This window comes from Lipotes vexillifer, unplaced genomic scaffold (assembly GCF_000442215.2).
Source record: "Lipotes vexillifer unplaced genomic scaffold, Lipotes_vexillifer_v1.1 scaffold751, whole genome shotgun sequence".
NCBI lineage: Eukaryota > Metazoa > Chordata > Mammalia > Artiodactyla > Lipotidae > Lipotes > Lipotes vexillifer.
In genome coordinates, this window is record NW_006799727.1 from 348,750 (window position 1) to 354,929 (window position 6,180).

Genomic DNA, 6,180 nt, shown 5'->3' on the forward strand with positions numbered 1-6,180 from the left:
GAAAGAAGACTGGTCTAACAGCAAACAAAGAGTGAAAAACAGAGTTTCATCTTTCCTACCTGGCTGGTCTCAAACAAGATACCTTACCTCTCTGACCCTTAGTATCGCATGGGGAAAATGGAGACTATTACACTCATCTCACACAGTGTAATAAACCCTCATGTGATTTTGGAGAAGAAAAAAAAAAAAACTTTTGTTCCAGTTATCTTTTGTTACATTACAAACCACTTCAAAAGATAGTAGCTTAAAATAGCTCAGCTGTTTTGCTCATGAATCTGCAATTTGGTCAGGGCTTCGTGGTGATAGCTTATCCCTACTTGCAGCATTAGCTGAGATGACCCAGCTGGGGCTGGAGGGTCTTTCTCCAAAATCACACGCTAATGTGGTAAGCCAGATGACCCTGGCTGGCAGCTGGGGCTGTCGCCCAGGGTCTAGGTTCCTCTCAATGTGGGCCTCTCTGAGGCTACTTGGGCTTCCTCACAGCATGGCACCTAGGTTTCAAGAGCAACTATCCCAAGAGACAGGAAGTGGGAGCTGCCAGTCTCTTTAGACCTGGACTCAGAAGCTGATACAGTGTGGCTTCCACTTTATTTTATCGGTCAGGTAGTCACAGAGCCCACCTAGATTCAAGGGGAGGGGACTTATACCCCACCTCTCCATGAGAAGATTAGCAAACAATTTCCAACCATCTTGAATCCAGTACAACTCGAAAGCCTTTCCTTTTCCTTTTCCTTTTTTTTCTGGGTGCCATGGTAACAAATTAATTAATCTTGGCAGAGGACATAGGTTTTCTCCTAGGAGAAGACCAGCAGAGATACAAATATCCATGACTAGGGCCTTATCGCAGAGCTTGTTTGGTCAGGATCAGTTTCTCTGGGTCTGATTCTGGGCTGAGGGAGCAGGCGTGCTACATGGCAGCTCCTCTAGTGTCTGTTTTCTTGGAACCTCTGAGGCTTCACTCATCAGTTCTGCCAACCCCATGCCTTTCAAACAAGAGGGAGAAGCTAGAGAGAGTAATTTGAATTCAGAAAACTAGATTTTAGCAGGTGGCCCAGGCTGAGTGTAATGAGCATCTCTACAGCTCTTACTCACTGGAGAAGTCTGTTTCTCAGGAGGGTTGCTGCCCGGGTGTTTGGAGTGATTGCTGTCAGACATTATTCGGTTATTAATTGATAGGTTGGAGCACTCTGGGGCTGGAGGCAGGAGGCTGGTGGAGGTGGCAGGTGGGGAGGGGTGTTGCCTTGGCAACCTTGGGGCCTGTGGTTCGTGCCCTGGCCTCAGAGCAGGAAGGATGCCCCAGACAGCTCAGACCTTCTCAGACAGACCACAGAGTCTCCAAAGAGATACCAAAGTCTGTCAGGCTGTCAGGCTCCTGCTGCAATGCATTTTCACGCGTGGCCACCCACCCACAGGCCCTCAGAGTCAACCCTCTTCCTGTTGCCTCATTCCATATCCTGACAGCCTCCCCCAGTTTGTTAGCTCCTAACTTCAATTTCAGCCACACGGGCCTTCCAGGCGGGCTGCAGAAAGCAATGGAGTTTAGATTCATTTATTCATTCAAATGTTCAGCACGTTTTTGTTGTGCATTTTGGGCCAAACCACCTTCTCTCCAACAGAGAACAAAATAGACCCAGCTCCTTCCTCGTGGAGCTTACTGTCTGGAGGGGGAGATGGGCATTGACACATAATCATATAAATTTCCGTGCACTGCATTGAGAATTATTAAAATACAGTTAATTCAGACCTTGACTTGAATCCCCACGCTGCCACTTGCCAGCCCGGTGACCCTTGGTCTCTTCGGTGGTAAAGCTGGGATAATAATAATTTCCTTGCAGGATTGCTGTGAGGCACCATGAAGGCAGCTTATGGAAGCACAGTGCCTTGTACGTTGCGGTAGCTCACAGCATGTAAGCACCCACCCCTGTGCCCTAGTCCAGTGCCATTTGTCATTCGGATCTCACGGGCCACCTTCAGTCTGTATGAAGAGTCCTGGTCCCAGCTCCCTGGCCAGCTTGAGACTTCTGAGCGGTGAGGCCTGTGTGTTTGATCGCTGTGGCTGCCAAGATGGGAAGATGGAGGCAGAGGTCAGAGCGGTACAATATGAGATGGACTCAGTCTGCCGCTGCTGGCTTTGAAGATGGAAGGGGGCCACAAGCCAAGGAATGACAGAAACGTCTAGAAGCTGGAAAAGGCAGGGAAATGGATTTCCCCCCATACCCTCCAGAAGAAATGGAAGCCTGCTGACACTCTGATTTTAGCCCAGCGAGACCCACTTTTGACTGCCAGACTGTAAGATAAGAAATGTGTGTTGTCTTAAGCTGCTAAATGCTGTGGTAATTTGTTTCAGCAGCAATAGGAAACTAGTCAAGAGCCCTGTCTTTGGAGTCAAACAGCTCTGCAGTTTCCCTGCTGTGTGACCCTAGGCAAGATGCTGGCGCCCTCTGAGTCTCGTTGCCTACAAAATAGGGTTGAGGTGGGGGTTAAAACAGGAAACATTTGGAAGGCACTCAGCACGTGCTCCCAAAATGGCAATGACTTTGCTCCCTGATCCCAAGTTACTCCCACCTCTTCTCTGACGCCACTTGGGAGGGCAGCAGTGCCAGGCACTTTGGGAGGTTCTCTGTTGGTCCTCCTCTGGGTTTTTAAAGCCATCCTAATTCACACCTGGCCACTTTGGAACTTGCAACAATGTGCGCCTTGCATCGGCTCCTCTGACCGAGGTGTGTGCTGATGTGTAAGGCCTGGGAAGGCCAAGGCCGCGTTCAGTGCGCAAGTCAGTGAAGGTCCCTGCAGTCAAACAGCACACGGCTCATGATAGGCATTTCTTGTATTTGTCAGAGCCCTTTGGGAGCCCCCAAGGCCTTTACCCCAACTAGCCCCAAGTCAGTAGAGTACCCGTGGGGAATACAGTAGGACACCATAACAAACGTCCCACCAAGTTGGCCTGCCCATCCTTCACCCTGTCTAGGGAGACTCAGATGGTGGGGTAGGACCTTCTAGGCCGAGGGAGTGGTGTCATCACCGGCACCGCCACCAACCATCCTAGTTCATCCTAGTTTCTAGTCCTTCCTTCCTGTTTTAGATTAAAGAAAAAAACCTTAGCACCAAAGTAGAACACAGTAAGGGTGTTCTTTTCTCTTCCTGAGTGGGCACTTCACAGAGGACCTGGGCTAGCCGATTCAATGTCAGCTTCATTTCTCCATCTGCAGTTCCAAAGGCCAAATAGGAAGGGAGGTGGAGGGGGTCCCTGGCCCTGGGGAAAGGGCGGGGGACACAGTGCCATCAGTGGTTCCCACAGGTATAGATGCTGATGGCGTAGACAGCCTGTGTGTGCGAGTCCTGTTAGGCTGGGCCGCCCTGTACAGAGAACCAGGGGTGTGCTCTTTGGTCGGTGTGTCCTGGGGATAGCCAGGCATTCACCACTGAACCGATCCTGCACTCCTCCCTGCCCAACTCCTGTCCTTTCATATGGCATCAGGGAGAGCCCACAGACTTCTACACTCGGAAACAGCTTCTGGGGCTTCCCTGGCGGTTCAGTGGTTAAGACTCCGCTCTTCCACTGCAGGGGGCGTGGGTTTGATCCCTGGTCGGGAAGATAAGACCCCACAAGCCACGTGGCACAGCCAAAAGAGAGAGAGAGAGAGGAGAGACGGCAGGGGGCACGGGTTCGATCCCTGGTTGGGGAAATAAGTTCCCGCATGCCGCGCTGCACAGCCAAAAAAAAAAAAAGAAAGAAAAAATAGCCTCTATGTCTACAGGCACCACTGCATTGTAACAAGGCAGAGGCTTCTGGTGCAGCTGACAGAGGAGCATTTGCTTGAAGGCCCAGGCCCTGCAGAGGGGGATTTTTCCTGGGCCCCCTGTCAGGACTGTAGTGATTCACTCTCTGGAGAAGATGAAACCACAGATCACCCAACAAAATAGGGACAATGCACATCCTCAGTGACCCCCACTCATGGTGGATGTTGGCTTCCTGGCTCTAGCAACGTTCCTACAGTCAGCTTCCAGGGGGACACCTTGGAGGGAGGAGGTTAAGCCGAAAGAGCACCGCAGCTGATTTGGAGAATCACAGCTCTATCATTTAGCTGTAAGACCCTATCTAGAGCCTTTGCCCCTTTGGGCCTGAGTTTCCCCATCTGTAAAATGAAGCTGAGCCAGGTAACCTCCAGGGGTCCCGTCGGCCCTGCTGTGCTGAGGGAGTTTAGGAAAGAGTCCTGAGAGCCAGAAGACCCCATGAGGCCAGAGCCCCGTGCTGGCTCCCCGCTCCAGGCCACGCTGTTTAAAGACACTGATGCTCGCCTTACTCACGACCCAGAGAGAGAATTCCTCTGATGCGAGAATTCCTCTGATGCCTTAGCTCTGTTCCTCAGCAGAACAGCATCCACCCGCCTCCACATCAAGTGCTTCTCCTCATGGCTGCCCTCTGGAATCTCCCAGAGAGCTTTTAAAAACACCGGCGCTGGCACCGTGTCTCCAGAGAGTGTGATTTGATTCATCTGGGGTGGGGCCTGGGCAATGGTTTTATTTTTTATAAGCTCCCCGGGTATTTGCTAATGTAGTTGTGACCCACTGACCCAGATGTTGGCTGCTAGCGGCTGAAGGGTGACTGCCCGGGGGTGGGAGTGGAAACAGCTTCCCCTGCCCTTGCTGATGTGCCATTGCTCTTGTGTCCATGGTACTTTCTAGTTATCTGAGTGTCAGCCTGTCTGGCTCAAGTCAAGATCCCTGGCTCAGCGGGTTCAACATCCTGTATCTCCTGGTGTCTTTTAGGTGCTCACAGGTGGTTGGATGGGAAAAATCAGCATACCCCGCTCCTCCTGCATCCCCCAAGTCCCCGGGGTCCCTGCCCCTAATTCAGGCTTTAGCATTCCCCGCAAGGTCTGGGGTGCACAGAAGGCAGGCCTGGGGTGCCTGGAGGGAGCTGTCCCACCGCCCTCATCCTCTGGCTGGCGAGCGTTCCTCACAGCCACCCAGCCTGACACCAGATCTGAGTTCACATGATTCTGCCTCAGCTCAGGAATGGGCAGCCTCCAGCTGGGATTTTCTAGTCTGACCTGGGAGGAGTGGCCGGCGGGAGATCGCAGGAGGGGGAGCTTGGGTCCTGGCTGCAGGGTCACCCGAGGGGGGTCCGCCAGGGCTGGGCCAGGGGCGTTCAGTCTCCTCCCCAGGCCTCTGCGAGCCAGCGAGCACTGGGACAAAGCCAGCTCTTTGAGGTTTGAGGGCAGAGATTTGCCGGGCGGGCAGAGTCAAGAGAGGACCCAGATGCCCTGAGGCTGCTGCTCCGTCACCTGGCGGCAACCACAGTCCCCTTCCTGGGGTCCGGACCCTGAGCAGGCGGGGGTCAGTCCAGCTGTTTCCAAACAGGATCATGACCCATGAGCAGCTCCGGAAATCAATTTAGCAGCTCACGCCCTTAAGAAAAACAAAATAGAGTGGAATGATCAGAGTGCATAGCAAGTGGTAGGGTAAGTACTGCTCTGGGTCTATGTGTGTCTGTGTGTGTGATGTCTCTCTGTGCTGGTTACAATGACAAGTGCATTCCTCACTGTGGTCTGTGGTCAAAAGAGCTCAAAGGCAGCGAGTTGGTGCCTAGAAGCCTGGGTTCTGGATTCAGATCCACCCCACTTACTGTATGAACTTGAGCAACTAGGTTAGCCTCTCTGGGCTTCAGATTCTGTGAAATGGGGTCACAGTGTCAGCCCCATCGACTCACAGCAACTTTGTGAGCCCAGATGGGCTTGAACTCTGAGACCGCTTTGAGGGCTTTAGAAATGAGATTGTCTCCTTGCTCTTGCTGGATTGAGGCTATTAAGGGGAAAGCTGGGGACTAAGGGGAAAATGCAGCCTGATTCTACTCCCACCCCGGAGGGAAACATCAACAGCCTCTGAAAAGGGTACTTCTAGGAAATGAAACAGCCCTGTTTAAAGCGTGTTTAAACACACCGAGGAAACTCCCCAGCTCAGCGTGCTGGGGGTTCCCGTGAGCAGGGCCGCCCAGCCAGTGACTAACTGTGTGCGTGCCAGTGTGCCACCACCGGGAGGAGACGGGCGACAGATTAAACCACTGTTTATGCGGCAGCTGACCGGCACTGGCCACCTCTGCCTTCTGGTTTGGAATGTGCAGGCGGCTCCCAGCTTGAGTCAGAGGCCCTTCATGCCTTTGGGGAGCTTAAACGCTCT